The sequence below is a fragment of the Fundulus heteroclitus genome, chromosome 12 (assembly GCF_011125445.2).
Source record: "Fundulus heteroclitus isolate FHET01 chromosome 12, MU-UCD_Fhet_4.1, whole genome shotgun sequence".
Lineage (NCBI taxonomy): Eukaryota > Metazoa > Chordata > Actinopteri > Cyprinodontiformes > Fundulidae > Fundulus > Fundulus heteroclitus.
The window spans coordinates 27,798,499-27,818,627 of NC_046372.1; the positions used below are offsets into that span (position 1 = coordinate 27,798,499).

General features: G+C 39.5%; 1 protein-coding gene across 1 annotated transcript in view; it reads right to left on the reverse strand.

Moving 5' to 3' along the window:
• LOC105938173 (phospholipid-transporting ATPase ID) overlaps positions 1 to 15,929 on the reverse strand; it is a 67,902-nt gene extending 51,973 nt beyond the window's left edge. Inside the window, exon 1 of the mRNA XM_012879817.3 lies at positions 15,725 to 15,929. The gene's annotated coding sequence lies outside the window, so the exon portion shown is untranslated. The remainder of the gene's footprint in view (positions 1 to 15,724) is intronic.
• Between the last annotated feature and the right edge of the window lie 4,200 nt (positions 15,930 to 20,129).

The following is a 20,129-nucleotide window of genomic DNA, read 5'->3' on the forward strand; positions in this document are numbered from 1 at the left end:
CGCAGACAACCCAGAGATGCTTATTTTATTTTCCAGCAGGCCTCGGCACCTGTCCACCCAGCCAAAAGCACCAACAGAGGTTTTAAGGGTTTTAATGGTATCGATGTGCTTGGCTGGCCAGCAAAGAGGCTCGACCCGAACCTCAGGGAGAATCTAAGGAGTGTTGTCAAGATGAAGATGACAGACACCAGAACTAACGATGGAGATGACCTGAAGGCTGCTATCAAAGCAACCTGGGCTTCCTGAACCCCTCAGCAGAACCAGAGCCGGACCGCCTCCACACCACGCCGCAGAAACTCCTGCAAAAGAAGCCCTGAACAAGTTCTGAGAACATTTAAGTGTACGGTACTCAGTACGCCCACATTTCTGAAAATCCTTTTTTTATTTAGAGGCAGTAATAAACCAAGTTGTTTCCTCCAGATCACAGTCCTGTTCAGGACAGCCTTCAGCACAACACCGTCTAAAAACAAACTCCAATAAAAGCTGGTTCCTCTTCCTATATCAGTCAAAATCCATCAAGTAATTAGAAAATTACTTTAGTTCCAAAATACGGCTCCAGTTTTAATGTTTTATGCTCTATACTATCAGTGTTTTCAGGTTCTGTATGAAGGTTTGTGTGAAGAGTAAATTCCCTTCGTGAATCCTGCATTGTTGCTTTGGGAGCAAATGTTCAGCACCTTGTGGAGCGGACTTTGATGCGCCGCTGACGCTTCACCCGAGCACGGCTTCTTCTTCTTGACCCAATTGGAGTTAAACAGAAGTTATTGCATAATATTTTCCAGCAGATGACCCAGCAGAGAGCGATCTGCAGTGAGAGATAAGGCCCAGAGAACAGCTGCAGCATTTCCAGCATGTGCCCTCTGTGTGTGTCTTTTCTACCTGACAGCCAACAGAAACTGTTTGAAAAAAGCTCAACAAGGCAGGAGGAGAGCAGCTGGTTCTGATGGGATGGGTCCAATAAAAAGACGTCTGGACGCTGATTTCACAACTCTGAAAACTGATTTTAAACTCTAATTATTTTGCATCCCTGATTCAATTTGTGCATTTAGTTTTTTACATTAATGTCAGTTATTTGAACGTCAGACATGCGATTTATAGCAATCATGGTTGTCCAGCCCGTAAAACAAGTAAATTCATTTTGTATAAACCTTGTTGAACAACTAGGTGTAAAATGGCCCATGAAACGGAGGAAATGTGCTGCGAGTTCCTTGATAGAGGCCAAACTTTTAAATCAAAGGATTGCAAAATCATTTGTCCCTCAACTTTCACTTGTTTTTACTAAACGACAAGCAAAAATGTGCATCAAAGAACAAGCTGTTTGGTGATGCATTCACAGCCCAAAGCGAAAGTAGGAGCTTTTAGCTTTCATCTGACTGGTGGGATTTATTTTGTAATTTAGTATCATAAATTGATAGTTTTAGGTGTTTATTTCCCTCTCTTTGCATATGGATCTGTGTTTGACTGTAATCCTGTCTCTGACTTGTTTTGGATTATTTTTTTATCATCTAACTCATTGTGTGTCTTTCTGTGGTAAATTTAAATAACATTTGAGGCATTGAGCTCCTAACAGAACATTTAGTAACAGCAGCTTTAAACGCAGAGGAAAGCACATATTTATGCTCTCGAGATTATTAATGAGGTTTAAGAGCTACAAATGTGAATGATTAAATCAAGACCTGTAGAAAGAAATTCTGAAAATGAAAAAAGTGTTCATGTATGGCAGTAAATATGTGTCACTAGGATTCAAATTAAAAATGTCACGAAATCTGATCACATCTATTTAGGCACCTAATGACAATACTTTTTTTTCCAGGTTAAAAATGTATTCTGAATATATTTTAACACTAAAAGTTAAGTACAAACATACAACATTCAAATCCTAGCGACACATATTTACTTTGAAAAGCTGCTTGAGTTTTCTGTCGCGTCTCCATCAACAAGCGCTTTACTTATCAGAGTTCTGGCCAAAAATAGCCGCCATGCTGAAACTTTCAGAGCCTCTCGGTCCGTAGGAAGGACGCCCGGTGATCAGAGACAAGACGGTTATTTAATTGGTTGATCAGCGGGACACTGAACTCCAGCAGCAAACTTTAGACTTCTATTATTTGTTTTCTATGCTGCTGCTTTGGACTGGTGTTAAACGCAGAGGAAAAAGCCAAACAATGTTACATGAGGTTTCACTGGACTGTTTACAGTGGCAAGCTTCTAATGGCCAATGTTTTTTCTTCTTTATATATAGAAACATAATACAGATAGTTTTATTTGTGCTACTGTTTTTATGCAATATCTGCAAAGAAATTCAATCAAAAAGATGACAGAGACTGCACAAGGGATTATTTCGGTTTAAAGTTTAGCACTTAGCTTTAATTACTTTTTCTATTCTATGAATTTTTTTATACTCAATTTTTTATTCTGTTTCCTGTGATATTTTGGAATGTTTTTTTTATTATTTCATTACTATGTGCTTAAGTCTCCTTATTTGAATGTTTTAAAGTGCTTTATTAATCAATAAATTAATACATTTTAATTTTTCTTCATTTTTCATATGGAAAGGATTAAATGGGCCTTAGAAGTCCTATTTGTCCCTCGTTGTGAAAACTTGAAGTTTCTCTTGGTTCCAAATCGTACGAGAAAACTGATTTGAGGGCAAAATATGAACCTCCATAAGTCATCTGTATCTAGGGGTGATGTAGGGTCAGACAAATTTAATTTATAAGAAGCAAGGCCAGAAATGGCTCTGAGCTGTAAAGACTTGTACGGCAGAGCAATAGAGTCACCTAGAGAAAAAGTTTCAATAATTCAACAATAAAAAAGGTAAAATGATGAGAATAAAGATGAATGATGGCGAGAACAACAACAATAAAGCCGAAATGATGATAAAGACATTGAAACGACAAGAAAAAGACAAAATGATGAGAAGAAAGTGGAAAAAGTATTTCAAGAGATAAAGTCTAAATGACACCAATACAAAGACCACAAGCATACCTCGTGGGAGCTGGACTTTTAACATTTATAAGATTTAAAAAATACATAATTTCTGTTTCAGTACATAAATCCAGCAAAACATACACAAACATAAAGCATTTTAAACATTGGGAAGAACAGAGCAGTTTTATTTCAACTTCATTCTCAATACTTCATTTTTAAAATGTAATTTTGTATTTATTCTCAATATTCCATCTTTATTCTGTAGTGAAAAGGAAAAAGAAATCCACCAAATAATTTATTTTACCCTAAGTCAGCCTAATACTCCTTTATAAGATCCAGACCCATGGACTAAAACCTCTAAATTAATCAAAATTATTTAAAATAATGAAATGTAAAAAGCCAAACTTTCTTCTGCATTTTCTGCTGTTAGTTTTAACGGCTTCAGCGACATCCTGACAAGAGGACCTTTTTCACTCAACGAGTCCATTAAAGAATAAATAGCAGGAAGAAGTAGCAAATGGAGGAACTTCCTATGAACAATAGTTTGGCAAGAAATGAAGGAAGTAATTTAAAAAAAAAGGAGCTGATTCTGATAAATTCCTGCTGAAACAGACAAACAACTTTCAGCTCTGATAAACTCAATTGAATTTGTGAGTTAGCTCTTAAACTACAGCATTTTTATCTCCACCCAAAAAGGCAAAATGAACGCAGGAGACGAGAGGTCTGTGCTAACAGAACACTGAAGCTACTGACGTGAGGTTTGGTAAAAAAAAAATATGGCAATAAATAAATAAATACATAAATAAATAAATACATAAATAAATGTCTGGATGTAACATAGAAACCAATACAGCAACACCTGGAGTAAAAATCAAACAATTCTTCAATTTCTCTCCTGTATTCTTAATTTCATTTAACGTTCCCTTTTCCTTACATTGTTGCTTCTGTTTTTCGTGTTTTTGTTAATTATTTTCTTAATTAATTTAGTCATCAGTGGGTTGATCCATTAAAATAGCAAAGAAAAATCTTCAATATAAAAAACAGCTGGTGTTTTTAACCTGATACCAAGAGAGAACTTCAAGCTGCGATAAAAAAGCAGAAGTTCTCCTTAAATACAGCTTTTGTCTACAGAGCATCAGGAGAAGTTATCGGCTCATTTTAATGTAATTCCATTTTGAACTTTTCCGTCCAGACGCCTAAAACTTCCCAACGCAGATTTGGGAGTCGCTTCTTAAACAAGCCCAGCAGAGGAAAGTGAGGAGAGCTGAGAACCCACTGAGAACCCACTGAGAACCCACTGAGAACCAACTGAGAACCGGCTGAGAACCCACTGAGAAACGGCTGAGAACCGACTGAGAACCCACTGAGAACCAACTGAGAACCGGCTGAGAACCCACTGAGAACCCACTGAGAACCAACTGAGAACCGACTGAGAACCCACTGAGAACCAACTGAGAACCGGCTGAGAACCCACTGAGAAACGGCTGAGAACCGACTGAGAACCCACTGAGAACCGACTGAGAACCGGCTGAAAACCGACTGAGAACCCGCTGAGAACCGACTGAGAACCGGCTGAAAACCGACTGAGAACCCGCTGAGAACCAGCTGAGAACCCACTGAGAACCCACTGAGAACCAACTGAAAACCGACTGAGAACCCACTGAGAACCGGCTGAGAACCTCAGGAAGAAGAAGGACCTAAACATCAGAAACTCCTTATATGTGAACATTTTGAGTCAAACTGCCCCGTAGCATCAAAACCAGAAGCCGGCTGTCAAAATGCTCAATAATCAGTTATATATGTAGTATAATGTGATATACTGTTGTATATCACATTATACGCTTCACATGCACTTTGCTCTGAAGTGATCATAAAAACCGACCATAAAGTGATCTGAATGACTCCTGGCTGCAGACCTACTGCACAGAGGAGGTGGTCCTGATGAGGTTCCACCAAACCGTTCAGGTTTAAACGGTGTAAACAGGTTGTTTACACCGTGAAAATAATCAGGCTGCCATGTGAGACAATGACACAAAGTCTCGCTCAAGAGTTTTCCTTTATTCAGGTTTGCTTCGCCTTCTGGGATGCAGTAAGTAAATATGTTTCAGTACTGGGGGGGGGGGGGGGGGGGGGGCTTAGGAAGACCCGCTCACAGATTTCTTCCTGTTAAGCTTTTTTGTTTCACGTGAACAAATTTAACGTAACAAAGATTACCTGAATAAACACATAACGCACAATTAGAAAAGGTGTAATTTGTTGTTGTGGATGCGGACCCAACTTTGACAGGAGAACGGGAGTCCAGTGTAGGAGGTGGATATTTGTTAAAGGGACAATAACAAGGCCCCAGCAGAGATGGAGAACGTCTGATGAGAACAACAAACATCTCAACAACTTGAACCGATGAGGCGAAGGAAGACAGGAGACCTGCTGAACAGGTGAGGAAAGGATCTGACAAGGAATGAACGAACCTACCAAGCTTCTAACTGCTGGGAGGTGATCAGTGACATGGGAACCTGCAGCTGGACAAAGACCTGAAAAGACAGATTCTCTGATGTAGCTCCTCCCTCACAGTCCAGACGGCTCAGTTTAACCGACCACCGTCACCAACGCGCCGACTCAGCAGGGATGGCTTAGTTTGGGGTTTATTTTCATGCTTTCCATCAGTCACTGCAGGATAAAATCACTAAATGAATACACACAGACACACTCTGATTATAGAGTTTAACTTTAGTCCCCCCCCCCCAGACAACCCAGGGCTGCACCAACATGCTGTTCATGAAGTGAACGGACTGATGAAGACGCTCCTACTGCTCCCCCTGAGCCAGGGCCGTCCAAACTTTTCATCACAGGGGCCAAAACTGTCAAGTCAAAAGTACACTTAAAAAAAACAACTAAAATTATCCAAACAGTATATTGTGATTTAATTTTTTTTATTATTATTTTTTTACCTGCTCCACAGAATATGGGCCAGCAATATTTTATTTAAACAAATTAATCTGATTTTCTGTAGAAAGATTCCATTGTAGACCCAAAACTTAAAAAGGGTTTTGCCACGTTTCATACAGTTTGCAGAAAAATAACTAATATTTTTCTATTTTCAGCAATCAAAACAGGATTGAGTCAGTTTTTCTTTGAAAAACACCTCCTGTATTAAGCCAATTTTAATAAATAATATTTCAACACAAACATTGGTGCACCAAAGTCTGCCTTTAAATAAAAGTCATTGGATATTGTGATCCTTGGACAAAATCAGTCCAAGGGCCGCAAATGGCCCCGGGCCCATTCTGGACAACCCTGTCCTAACCCTAAAAACTCATTAGGTAACAACATCAGAGCAGAATTCATGGTTTCATGAGTTACAGCAAACGTCCAGGCCATCACACCGCCATCACCATCACCACGTTTAACTGGCAGCATGATTTTTATTTTAGTTAATACTGTGTTACACCCTCACAGCCTCAAAGAAGTCAAACATTTTTCTTTTTTTTTAGTACAAAGAATATTTCCCCAAAACTCCAGATCCAGGTTTATTTTGGTCAGCATGTGTTTCTGCCATGGAGCTACAAACAGAGCTTTAGATGTCTGAGTTGTCTTAAAGCGTCCTGGATGATTTGCCAAAGCGCTTCTAGAGTTTTTACTGCTGGGAATTTTCACCACAGGTCCAAGTTTTCTCCGTTTGTGGATCAAACTTTGCTTCTCAATCTTCGTACTGACTGATGTCAAGGACTATGTTCCTAATTTTTACATATTTTGATATGATTTGTGTTGCCAAACACGACTTATTTATTTTACAGTTCTGGAAGTTGTTCAGTCTGGATTTGGCAAATTAAACAGAAACAAAAGAAAGTGATTATTCACAGTTTATTCATGATTTACCAAGAAGGTGATTTCACATCAGGGCAGGTTGGTTTAGGTAGCTTTTCTCCTTTAATAAGTAAAATATTAATTGGGAAACTTATTCATATTTACTTAGATTAACTTTATGTCTGAGGAAACGGCTAAGTGTAAAAAAAGCAAAGCAGAACAAATCTGTAACAGAGCAAACAAAGCACTATATACTGTAAGGTTATTTTTTATTGTCCTCCTGATGAAATATGATGATCTTTTTGTTTTTATGCACACAACCAAGAGCTTTGGCCACAGTAAGGTCTGGTTTCTGGTTCTTTAGGGTTCCTCGTCCTGCTTTAACATTGGAACCCTGTGCGTGCTGAATGGTTTCTGTTGAACTCCCCATATCTGATATGCAGCACGTCTGCCAGTTAAACTACAGTCGTAGGAAAAGTGCAGAGATGAGTGAATCTTTGAAACTGCAGAGCATTTTGGATTTCACCTATAGCCGCAGTTCAACCACAGGAAGCGTAAGACTTCAAACACAAACTGGTCTTTTCTTAGAGCCGTTACAGAAAAACCACCTCTCTGCTAGATGCATGCAAATCCACAAAGCATTCACGCTGCGATCAGGTCATGTTGTCGCACTCTTCACGCAAGGATGCAGGGAATTTAGTTGCACACACGCGCAGGTTATGATGAGAATCTCATGAAGCCATCTAACGCCATGATAATCTGACAAACCCAGGATTGTTCTTTTTACTCTATTAATCAGGAGCAATCTGCTGTTCTGGCTTTATGAAGTCGTTTCTCGTACAACAAACAACAATTAGGAGGGACTCCTTTAGTTTTTACAGAGCACCATTAGGGTTCATTGATGCGTTACCACAATATAAAAACCACCACCACCACCATGCTACAGAGGGTTAATGCATGCTCAAAAAGACCTTCAATGCTCTGTCATAACTAATGAAAAATATATTTCCTTCTTAATATGTCCCAGAAATCCTCATCAAGATCCTGCAAAGGCAGCGGATCTTCTGGCTGTTTTGTTTAGCATTGCATCATCTCGTTATCCTGAGTGGAGGAGTAAAAGTAAGCAGCCTAATAAAGACAGCTGCTGGTCGATGCATCCAGATAACATCTTTGTTTGCAGGCTAAAATTTAAACATTAAATTTCATCATTTTCAACAATCTTTATTATCCCTGTCTATGATCAGTGGTGGAGTTAAAAAAAAAACTGGATAAATGTGTCTTTGTGACAGACACAGAAGAATGTTTGATAATTGCTCACAACACAAAAAAATACAGACGGACAAAAATGTAGAGAAACAATCAGAACTGAGGAAAAACCAAAACAGCAGAGGTTGTTGGATCAGAACCTCCTCATGGTCTCTATTTTAAGTCACGACGAGATCGCTCGTAATATTACCACTTTTGTCTTTTTTTACTGTATTCTCCTAAGACTTTTACTCATATTAGTCATTTTATCTCTTTTATACTCCCCCAAAAGGTCTGTTCCTAATCTGTCTATACCAGATCCTAAAAGGTTCACCTGGTTTTATGAAATAATGAAGACCACAATGTTTAGATTTAACCAATTGATCTTTATATAGTTATATAGAAACACACACCTATTTATTTATAAAACTTTAAAATCTATATATGCCCATCTATATCTATCTAAATACTTAAAACATAAATACAGGGAACATAGACGTCCACTGCTCTCGTTCATCTTCAGAGCTTTGTCTCATTTGTCGATGATCCAGGTTTGGTTAAACTTAATCTGTGGAGATGTTGGTGGAGCAGATGTCTTCACGTTGGAGATGTTCATGGTCGACTCGAGTGACTGCAGGTCCTGCAGAACCAGAATCCCACCTCACCACTAGTCTGTGCTGATCTTCTGTGATTTACTGATACAGAAGTCTTTCAGATGCTTCCTGCTGTGTTTTGTGATAAGAGGCGTTCTCTTGGCAGTCAAACTTCTTGTTCTAATTGTTTTATCATGAACAATAACATTTAACATACTAACCAAAGTCCTTGGAGCTCGTGATGGAGCTCTTGGGTTTTTAACAAAACTTCATGACGTTGCTCAGTTGGACATTTGAGTGAATTTACATACTGGGACGTCCACTGCCTTAAATGTTTACCGTGTTTTCTGCCCATTAACTAAAAAGTTGGATTTTTAATGGTTCAGCTTTTCCTTACGGCCCTTTCCCAGATTGATGGGCGGCAACAATTCCCTTTCTAAGGCTGCGGCTTTTGTCTTTGTCTCTCTGCATTATATTTACAGACACAACAGAGCATCAAACTCTGAAAACTCCTGCTTCAATAGTAGCTGTTAAATTTGATGATAATGTAATACTTAATTGCCTTAATTAGCATTACCTGGCTGCTATGTTCCCTCGTAAACCCAGCAGAAACAGGAATAAAAAGTATCTCCACTAGAGCTGCACTATATGTCAAATCACACGGATTATTTGGTTGGATATCTTATTCCCAGCCTGCATATTAATGATATATATTTAGCCATTTACATTTAGTCTTTAATGCACAACAAATGGGTATTTATTAGTGTCTGAGTTGCTAAAGCTAAAAAAATGGCGGTGAAATTCTAATGGTGAAAAAAAATTACAGAAAATGTGAGTTAATCATAACTGATATTTTTACCTTAAAATTCAGCAACAGTATCACAAATACTATTTTCTGAGATATCATGCAACCTCTTTTTCCAGCAGTTATTTACATTTTGGCTTTGTTTTTGATTAATAAGTAACAGCAGTGGGGAATATGTTTTTGTACATTGGAGATTAAATTTAAATAGCTTTCATTATATCGTCACATGTCAAAATCTACATTTGAAAGCGGTTGTACTTTTGTTTTTAGCACGACTTTGGATAAAAGAAATACTGTGAGACTTTAAGGTGAGGAGGTGAAGGGTGTTCTCTCTTTGTAAAGAAGGAAGGAGCAACAGAAATAAGCCTGGAGCAAGAGTCGATGAGTGATTCTTTATGACATTTATATTTCTCAGATTTCTGTCTTCCTCGTAGCCGTCAGTCATTATGTTGAGCCCAGAATTGATTAAAACTAACCGACAACGAGGCTAAACAAACACACTGAACCACGTTGGGCTGTTTGTGAAGGTTTTTCAAGGTCTCTGTGTGTTACTGATTAATGCGGTTCCTCTTCTGACGGGGAGTAAATAAGTAAACATATTATTCAAATGTTTAATTTTGCTCCAAAAATGAGGAAACTGCCTCTAATCCAGCACTTTGTAATATTTTTAAAACTGTCCAACAAGAAACTATAAAACCGAGCCCCTTTTCAACTCTGATGACCACAGATTTAAGTGGAAACTTTTCTTTGCCTTTAAGCTAGCGTCTAAAGCAGGAAGAGAGAAATTAGCAGAGCACGGCGTGGAAAACGAGGCTTTGAGCTCCGAGCGCCGAACAAAAAGACCCAAAACAATCAACCTCTGAATTATTCACCTAACCTCCCGGGTCACAAAAGCCACTCCCCGTCTCATCTTACTCCATAAAAAGCTGACAATTTGATTGACCTTCTAAGCCTAATAATCCTGTCCTTTTTAAAAACCCAAGCAGAACTAGATCCTGATGCAAACAGGGAAGCAGTCCACTACAGATTTATGTAACATTTGCAGTCTTGTTAACAAAGTTCCTCCAGTCTTGCTGGTAAATGTGAACATGCAGCTCAGATTTGGGGATGACTGATTTATCCGTCTGAGTCCATCTACATTTGACATCATATGAACTCAAAGTTGCTGCAGGCAGCAGAACAGAATGGGGCGGTTAGAGCATCACGTTTATTCTGTTTATTCTCATTCTGGATATCTTGGAGTGGACCTGAGAGCTTTGTGTTAAAACCATATGAAATTTTATTACATTATATCAAAATTCAATTTTGCTTCTGAAAAATGTGTTAAAATGTAACAAGACTTTTTTTTGAAGGAACCAGGCTTAATGTCATTTTTCACACATTTTCTGGTTTTCCAGTCGAGGTTCACAATGTGGAAGTAGGTTGAGATTTTGATGAGTTATTCTGCAGGTTAGAAACTGCTAAAGGTTTCCGTCATACAGCTGCTACGGTTCAAAATCGTTTTATTAGGATACCAGAGAAAACCCTACGGTGAACATATCATGGAGCATCGTAGTGCTGCCCCACCCCCACCTGTTTCTGCGCACTGCCATGCAGCTGGTGGGAAGAAGGCTGCCACATTTTCCCCCTTTTAGGTAAAATAAAGACAACGCCAGCTGTTTGGAAACATATGATCCATAATTCTGAATTATGGATCATTCAGACTTCTAAACTCAATCATAGACTAACTCTGCGGCAATACAAACATAACGCAGCAGATTATTTGACAGTGTGTATTTAGGTACCTCAGTGCAGGTTTACCAAGCTATCCTTATTACAGTCATTTACAAATCATAAACATTGCCCATTTTTAGAGGACTTGTTTGAGCATTAATAGTGAACAAAGAAACCGATGAAAGATCCAAGCGCTAAACTAGAAAGAAAGAGGTAGAACAGCCAAATCTTAATTTAAATGAGCATAAAAGTCAGTCTAAACATACTCTGCTATTGACTACGGTCACACTGTGGTCTCTGGCTGGTATTTCTGTCAAATGAACACATGGCTTTACGCAGAATCTGAGAAACATAAACGATCTGATATTCAGACAGATTTCTTTAACATTTCAAACAAAATCTCTGTGTGAGAGTACAGAAACATGTAAAATATTAACACTACTTAATCTGGCAACACACTATGCATGAGCCTCACCTCAGCCTGCATATGCCTCGGACCGGCACACAGCGGGGGGGCTGGACTTAACTTTCCCATTAATTCAGCTAATAAATATCTGACGGTACTGATAGACTATATTTAAGGCGTTGATCTTTCAGCCTGAGACGATTGGCCCATTATTACCAAAACAGGGACTTTTCTCCATGTATGCAGCAGCGCAGCGTTGTTCCTAAAACACGGCACATGGTAAACATCGCAGCAGAGCTTCATTTCTGCACATCTGGACCCACTTAAAGCGCAGATCTAGATAGCAGAAGTTTGCTAACTCTCTTGCAAAATGACACAAAACACAAACAAGCGTGCACTCAGCCTCGCTTACAGACAATCTAGAGTTTCCAGTTAACTCAATGTGCACAATTTTAGAAGATGGGAGGAAACTGGAGGAGTTTCCTGCTGTGATGCAACTATTTCATCACCATAACATAAAATCTGATAACCCATTCAGCTATTTCAGATGTTCGCTTTGAATCACAGGTGATGTCAGAAGTTTCTCACAACTCCTCACAGAAACACCAAATAAGGCGGGCTCACATTATCTCCAGAAATTAAACTAAAACTAAAATCTGTCTATAGAAGTTTTTTTCATTTTTGAATTGCACCAGGACGTAAAACAATACAATTGTTTCACAGTATAAATTAAAATGATTTGATTGCGAGAAATTTCTCATAATTCTGTGTGTAAAACTGAAGCTGAACTATTAAAAATGAACCGATTCATCTGTTGTATTCCTACTAGAAATGTATAAATGAGAACTGAATTTAAAGATATGGAGTGCCTCAAGGTTATGTATCAGAACCTTTTAGCTTTACCGCATACATAAATCATGTTTAATTAAAACAATATTACCGTTTTGTATGTTAGTTTCATTTTTGACTCCTTGCAGGCAAAAAAGGTTTTAAAACGTCACAGTATCAAAATCACAGAAAAATACCATCACACCTTACGGTTTATTCTCTTAATTGAGAATCGCTGCTGTAACACCTGCTGTATGAGGCAAGTAGCAAAGAAGGTCCTCTTCCATATTTCCTGTGCACTGCCATTCAGCTGGCTGAAACAAGCCTCCTTCCCTTTTTCCTGGCTTACCAGAAAAACAAATCATGACATGGAAACTAAAGGACAATTACTCTCCTCCTCCTGATGCCTGCGACGTCTAATTTGATTCAAACCACTGCTGAAAAAGAACAATTTGGACAAGTTGCTACTGCCAAACTACAGGCCCATCTCAGACCTCCCATCATCAGTAATATTACTGAAAAAGCCGTTTCAACAATTAAACACCTTCTTATCAACGACCAGCTGCTTCGACGTTTTCCAGTCAGGTTTCCTCACCACAGAACAGAGACGGCCCTCATAAAGGTGTTTAATGATATCAGTTTCAGTGAAGACTGAGGAAGAAAAACCAACCTCTGTGTAGAATGCTGGTTTTATTGCAGCATTCAACACAGTCGATCATTCTGTTCTATTGGAGCGCCTGGAAAACTGGGGTTCCCCATGGGTCCATCCTTGGTCCCCTCCCATTCAAAGTCTCCATGTTCCCCCAGCTCATAACTATAACCCGTTAAACGACTGGGTAAAAGTAGAAAACAAATCAATACAATTTTCTCCAGCTGAATAAAAGCAAAATACTATTTTATTTTTATAGCACCAATTCATGAAACATGTCATCTCGAGGCACTTTACAAAGTTAAAATCAATCATATTATACAGATTAGCAGCAAAACTGAAGTATTTTTTTGGACCAAAAGGGGAGCGATTGAGAGTTTGCACACAGCTTCACTTTAGCTTAGAGAACAGACTTTAAAATACTTATTAGTTCATGAATCACTGCATAGCGTTGCAACTAAATATATTACATATTGTTGTCGGTCTATTAACCTTTTGGATCACTCAGGTCTTCTGGCCCGTGTCTACTCTGCACACTCAGAACCAGACATGAAGAAGCATCAACCCGTTGTTAAGCTCCACTTATCTGGAACAAACTCCCAGATACTGAAACCTTAAGTTATTTTAAAACAAGGTTAAAGACCATTTTTAGATTTGCCTTAGACTGATATATTTAAACTATTCACTGACTCTGTTGTGGCCATTTATGTCGAATTTAGTAAATCACAAGTTCTATTTATTTTGTTTTTTCTCTAGACAGATATATTTAAGTTAGTTTGAAACCAAAATCTATCATTTTATATTTATAATTGCTTAGATTGCTTTGGTCATTTGTAGACCCTCCCATTAATTTAAGAGAGTAAGAACACACGGTAGGGTGTGGTGGGCATGCACTGCAAAAAGGGAACTAAAAGTTGTCATGTTTTGGTTTTGTTCTGATGACCCGAACACACAGAGGTAGGAATCTTTGTGAGTTTATTGAAAGAGATGGTTGTTAGATGATGAGACCAGAGAGACAAGACTGCACGGTAACAGCGATGTAGATGATGGCAGATGATGGCAGGAGCTGACGGCCCGGAGCGAGAGTCTGTTAAAATCAAGGTGGCCGGGAAGCTCAGTGCTGCAGGGCTAGCAGACCCTGTGGCAACGCCAGGGCACAGAGCAGAGCTTCTCCAGGGCGGCTAGTTAGGTTAGCAGTTCTCTGGAGACACCAGGACACAGAGCAGAACTTCTCCAGAAACAAATAGTAGCGTGAAGAGTCTTGGCAGGACTAACCTTAAGCAGTTGAGATGATAATTTTGTGTGTTATTATCAGTGGTATATCAGTAGTTGGTTTAAGATAATACAAAGGTAACCATAGTTAAAATTGCAACTCGTTAAGCCAAAGGTATGCAGAAAACTATCTCTGACTGCACCACATGTTAATCCTGGAAGCAGATGACCTGCAGCAGCAGAAGGAGCAGAATGCCGGGCCCTGTAAGCACGGTGCTGTAGTGCTGTGGGGATGATTTCTAACCTCATCTTGGGTCCATTAGTACCAAACTAAGCATCGTTTAAACGCCACAGCCAACCCTGGTCGTGTTGCTGACCAATATGACCACAATGCAGCGCCCATCCAGCGGAAAAATGCACCATGTAACAAAGCTCACACCATTTTACACTAGTTTCCTGAAACTGAAAATGAAATGTGCGCCGATGGCCTCCACCGGCCTGAATTTGCACCTAACGGATCACCTTTGGGACGTGGCAGAAAAGAAAATCTCCATCATGTATGTGTAGCCGACCAATGTGCAGCAAATGCATGATGCCAACATGTCAAACGGACCAGAATCTCTGAGGAGTGCCTTTGATACCTTGTTAAATTAATGTTATGAAGGCTGTTCTGATTCTGAAGGCAAAAGGGGGGTAAAAACACCGTACCTAATAAAGTGGCCAGTGTATACAGCCATTCAGTGAAAATGTTGTATTTTCCCTCAGTTATTGTAAAAATCTCATACCTGCCAACACCTGTTGCTTAAACAAGAGGAAAGAAATAAAGAATATCGGTTCAGGGTTGAGGAAAATTTCAGTAACTGAAGGAAAATAAAGAAGATGTAAAGTAAAGATGAAATGGAGACAGAAAAAACTCTTAAAATCCGAAGAAAAAGTGAAAAATTGTAGTTTATAAGACTGCGTGACTGTACAGAGCTGATTCTTAATAAATCATCTTTACAGGGCGCATATCTGTTACAGGATATGAATGAACTTCTGAAAACCTCCCGATGATTCTATAGAAATGACTCGTCAGTGACGTCACACACCGCAGTAAAACTTTAACAACAATCCGCTCCTGAGTAAAATCCAGCTTTTCAGGATCATTTATCCATATTATAAAAACATCAGAAACTTTTGGACACTTCAGACTCCATCTACAACTAGAATAACCAAGGAAGGTTTGTTCCGCGTCTGAAAAAGTTCAAACCTATTTAGAAAGCAGTTCAGTGACACAAACGTAAGCAGATGTAGAGACGAGAGAAAAGTAGTAAAAGTTTTCTTTCCCTTCTGAACCCGAATAGAACCAACCCCACTTTCCCTTTTCACTCTTTCCGCTACTTTCTCTCCCAGGAGAGAAGGCGGCTCCAATTTCTTCCTCCATCCTTCCCCCTCCAGAAAAACCATCCGGCAGTAAGAAGCGCTCACCTTGACCCTCACAGATCAACAGAGGAGGCTAAAAAAGAGCAGAAGAAACAAAAAGGCGAGCGGCTGATTGTTACCGTGCAGCTGCGCGTCTTCCCGGCGGGTTCCTGCGCGTAAACAGCAGAAAAAGCTCCAGACTGAGAGGAACCGAGGTGTGACCTGCTGCCCTGCTGCAGCTCCGCTCGCTCCCGCTTCATTCTCCTCCCTCTGCAGCTCGCCCCTCAGTTTCTCCTCCCTCCTGGAGCCTCCACACCCCTCCGATGTTCGCTTTGGATTTGCGCAGAACCTGAACAAGGAAACCCAACTGGGGGGAGGAGACGTGACGCACAGATTTAATTACGATATTTGGAGCTACAGGGACCTCTAGTGGGCCAAAGAGAGTCACGACAACCTAATTGCGTCTTAATTGAGGCCAAATAAATCCCATGATGCAGTTCTTTTGCAGTTCCACCAAACCGGAGGAGCTTAAAAACACATTTGAAAGGCAAGTTATTGGACTTTTTGCGAGAAAGGGTAAATATCAAATATGTTGTTTGTGAAAATACTGCAACCAAGAAACAGTGCAAGAAACCCCGCTTTAATAAACAAATAGGTTAGATTCACGTTTAACTTACATGCTCAAAGTGATACCTCCAAAGATTATTAGTTGAAATTATTACCATAATGCATGAAGCCAATAAGACGCCCGATTAGTTTAGTGACACAAATGTGTGATGTAAAGTTTATACCTAAGTGAAGTTGCCCCCCCCCCCCCCACCCTCTTCAAATCAGACGAAATTGGTGTCAATCAACTCGACTCCGTTTGTGCAGCAAAAATTTTCATTTGTGCTGCTTTGGTTTTGAAGATATTAATGAAAAGGTAAAGGTCAAAAGGTCAACCACCCCCCCACACCTTCATCAAATCAAAATTGGTGTCAAACGTTTGTGCTGGTTTGTGCAGCAACAGTTTTCGTTTGTTGATTGACACCAATTTCATTTGATTTGAAGAAGGTGGGGGGGCTGGTTGACCTTTGATGACCTCTAAAAACATTTGTTTATATCTTTAAAATGATAGCGGCACAAACGAAAATATTTGCTGCACAAACCAGCACAAACATAGCACAAACGTTTGGCACCAATTTTGTCTGATTTGAAGAGGGTGGGGGGGCCAACTTCACTCAGGTAAAGTTTATTTATTCTACCTGTCAGCTAGATATGATCCATGCAGTGTTTTGCTTATTTTTCTACACAAATTGCCTACAGAGCTGCATATAGATGTATGAATGTGTTTGTGTGAGTGTTCACTCCATTTACCTCTTGATTTCTTTTATCATTTGCAAATATTTGATTTGAGGGCAGAAAACGTGAACTCTCCTAATAATAAAAATCTACATGGGAGATAAAATGAGCTGTTTATGGAGGAAAAAATGGATTCTCAACCATCAAGCAGCAACAAGAGCAACCAGCCACTGAGAAATTCAATTCAATTCAATTCAATTTTATTTATATAGCGCCAAATCATGAAACATGTCATCTCAAGGCACTTTACAAAGTCAAGTTCAATCATATTATACAGATTGGGTCAGATTATACAGATTGGTCAAAAATGTCCTATATAAGGAAACCAGTTGATTGCATCAAAGTCCCGACAAGCAGCATTCACTCCTGGGGAACCGTAGAGCCACAGGGAGAGTCATCTGCATTGTACATGGCTTTGCTGCAATCCCTCAAATAAAGAGTATGTTACAGAAGGAGAAGCTGGAGTTAAAATACAATGTTTATTTTAGGTGTGCAGCTTCCAGGAGCACAAATTATTGTTTTACTTAATACTTTGTATAAATACTGATAGATGCGCCTTCATATTTAAACCTCTGGAACTATTTTTTCATGTCAAGACAAATGTAAACGTATTTTTATCCTGATTGAATTTAGAACAAATCAAAGGAACAAATAATTGTGAAGAGGACGGAAATGGTTCCTTTATTATTATTATTTTATTTTATTTTTTTTTTTACAATTTAAAAGCTTAAATTTTAGATTTTAATGGGGAGTTTTCCTCTCCACTGTGGCTTCATGCATGCTCAGTATGAGGGATTGCTGCAAAGCCATCAACAATGCAGACGACTGTCCACTGTGGCTCTACGCTCTTTCAGGAGGAGTGAATGCTGCTTGGAGAGACTTGATGCAACCTGCTGGGTTTCCTTAGAGAGGAAACTTTCTCACCAACCTGGAGGATCTGATGGAGTCTGACCACCTTTTTGGGTTTCCTCTCTACCAGATTTACACACGGAGAGACGGAAGTCTTTGCCTTTTCTTCTTTGTGTCAGTTTGGAAGCAGCGTGTCGGTGGGGGAAGCTCAACGTTCACGTCTTGCTACAGGTTCCCAGTTGGAGTTAGGTCTGGACTTTGACCAGTCCATGCCAACATGGGAATAAAGCAGTTGTCCTGGAACTTTTAGACGTGTCTCTGCTTCAGCACACCTGACTCTGATTATCAGCAGAGCTCTGCAGAGCTTCACTGCATGCTAACAAGGTAGTTTGGCCATTTGATTCAGGTGTTTAGGACAAGGGACACATCTAAAAGTTGCAGGACACCGGCCCTCGAGGGTTTGAGTTTGAGTCCACTTCTCCAGACCCTACCACGCTATCTCTGTCTGCAGGTTTGGGTTGTTCTAACCTCTGTCCCCATCTCAACTCTTTTGCTGCCTTCAACAGGTTTTCTTCCAGGATTGCTCCGTGTTCAGCCCCTTCCATCTTCTCCTCAACTCTCACCAGCTTCCTGGTCCCCGCTGAAGAAAAGGATGCCCACACCATGATGCCGCCACCTCCATGTTTCACCATGGGGCTGGTGTGTTCATAAACAATCATGGAGGTCCTCACATGCTTGCTTTCTTCAATGTGACTTATGAAAAACTGCTGAAGAGATGAGATAAGATAAGATAAGATAAATAAGATAAGACAGACTTTATTGATCTCACAGTGGAGAAATTCACGTGTCACATCGGCTCAATAATCGAATGAAGGAGCCAAAACTAGGAAAAGGCGCATGAAGTATATACAGTGCATCCACATATATACAGTGGATCGAAAAAAAGAAATAATGCAGAGATTTAAGATGACTTATGTATATTTAAGCTGATTATTATACATATAGATATGACGCTGTACATTCAGGTGGTATCAGGTAAAGAACAGCAGTGAGATAACTATAACAGCTGAAGTCTCTTATTTAACAGGATTATTGCACAGGTTATTAAATATTAATTGCACATTAGTTATTGCTCATGAAGGGACCTCATGTGGCTTTTTGTCAAACGACGGCTTTCTTCACGCAACTCTTCCATAAAGTCCAAGTTTGTGGAGTTCACCGATGAAAGCGGGTTAGACTATCAACTGCTTTGAGTTTTTTATTTGTACAGAAAATAATAAAGCGTGTTCCACTGTCCACTTTTCAGTTATGTGCAACTTTTTTGTTGTAACTTGACCAAATGTGGAAATGTTCAAGCTTTGTAAGTATTAGCTGCTGCTGCTTCATCTGGGTTTGTTTCAGTAAGAACCTGCTGGTGTCCTGCTAGATTTAACTCTTCTTTGCGTGCTGGCGTCCATAACGCCGTTATTAACACTGGGAGTTTGTTCCACTGATGTGGAACAAACTCCCAGAAAAGTGTCTTTAAATCAAGATGATTAAAAACCTATTTGTTTAGTGTTGCCTTTAAATGTTTGTCGTCCAACCATTCTTATATCTTGGTCTGCTGCTGCTACTGTTCTACTGGAATGGGTTTTCATCGGTAATGTTGTCCCTTTGTCTCTGTAATGCTTTCTTTACTCTGTAATTTATCTATTTATTCTTTTGTTCATGTACAGCACTTTGAATCATCCAGTTACTGAAAAGCGCTTTATAAATAAACGTGCCTTGCCTGCCTTCCTTATTGAACCTGTTAACTGAGTAACTTCATGTTAGATTGGTAAAAGACACTGAATGAATGTTTAATAAAGGCAGTGATGAAGAACAGAATATGCACGACTGCGTTGAGTGTTAGTAATTATAAAGTAATTATAAAGTCTTTATCTGCTCCCACTAACAGAACAGAGCGCATTGTGTAGGTGAGAGCAGCACTTTTCCTTGTCTTTGAATTAAAAAAAACAAATCAGTTTTATAAAATTTCCTTCTGACATACCTACATAGAAAACAAAGAGGAACCTTGTCTGATTAACAAATCAAGCGGTCAAGTTGCCTCTCTGACCACAAGGTGGCGCTATGACTCCACCAAGACCACCACCGGGCGCCTGATTGTCCTGCTGAGGGTTTTAGTGTCTCATAATGATGTTGATAATGAGCCATCAATCAGCATCAAAAACTAAAGACAGGACCACATCCCAGCGGAAACTCACTGATAATCCATTTTCACTCTTTTCTAACACGCTACCCAAATACATCAATCAACTTACTGTTAAATACTGTAACCAGTAATTTAATCAACTGTAAAACCACGAAACTGGGCGC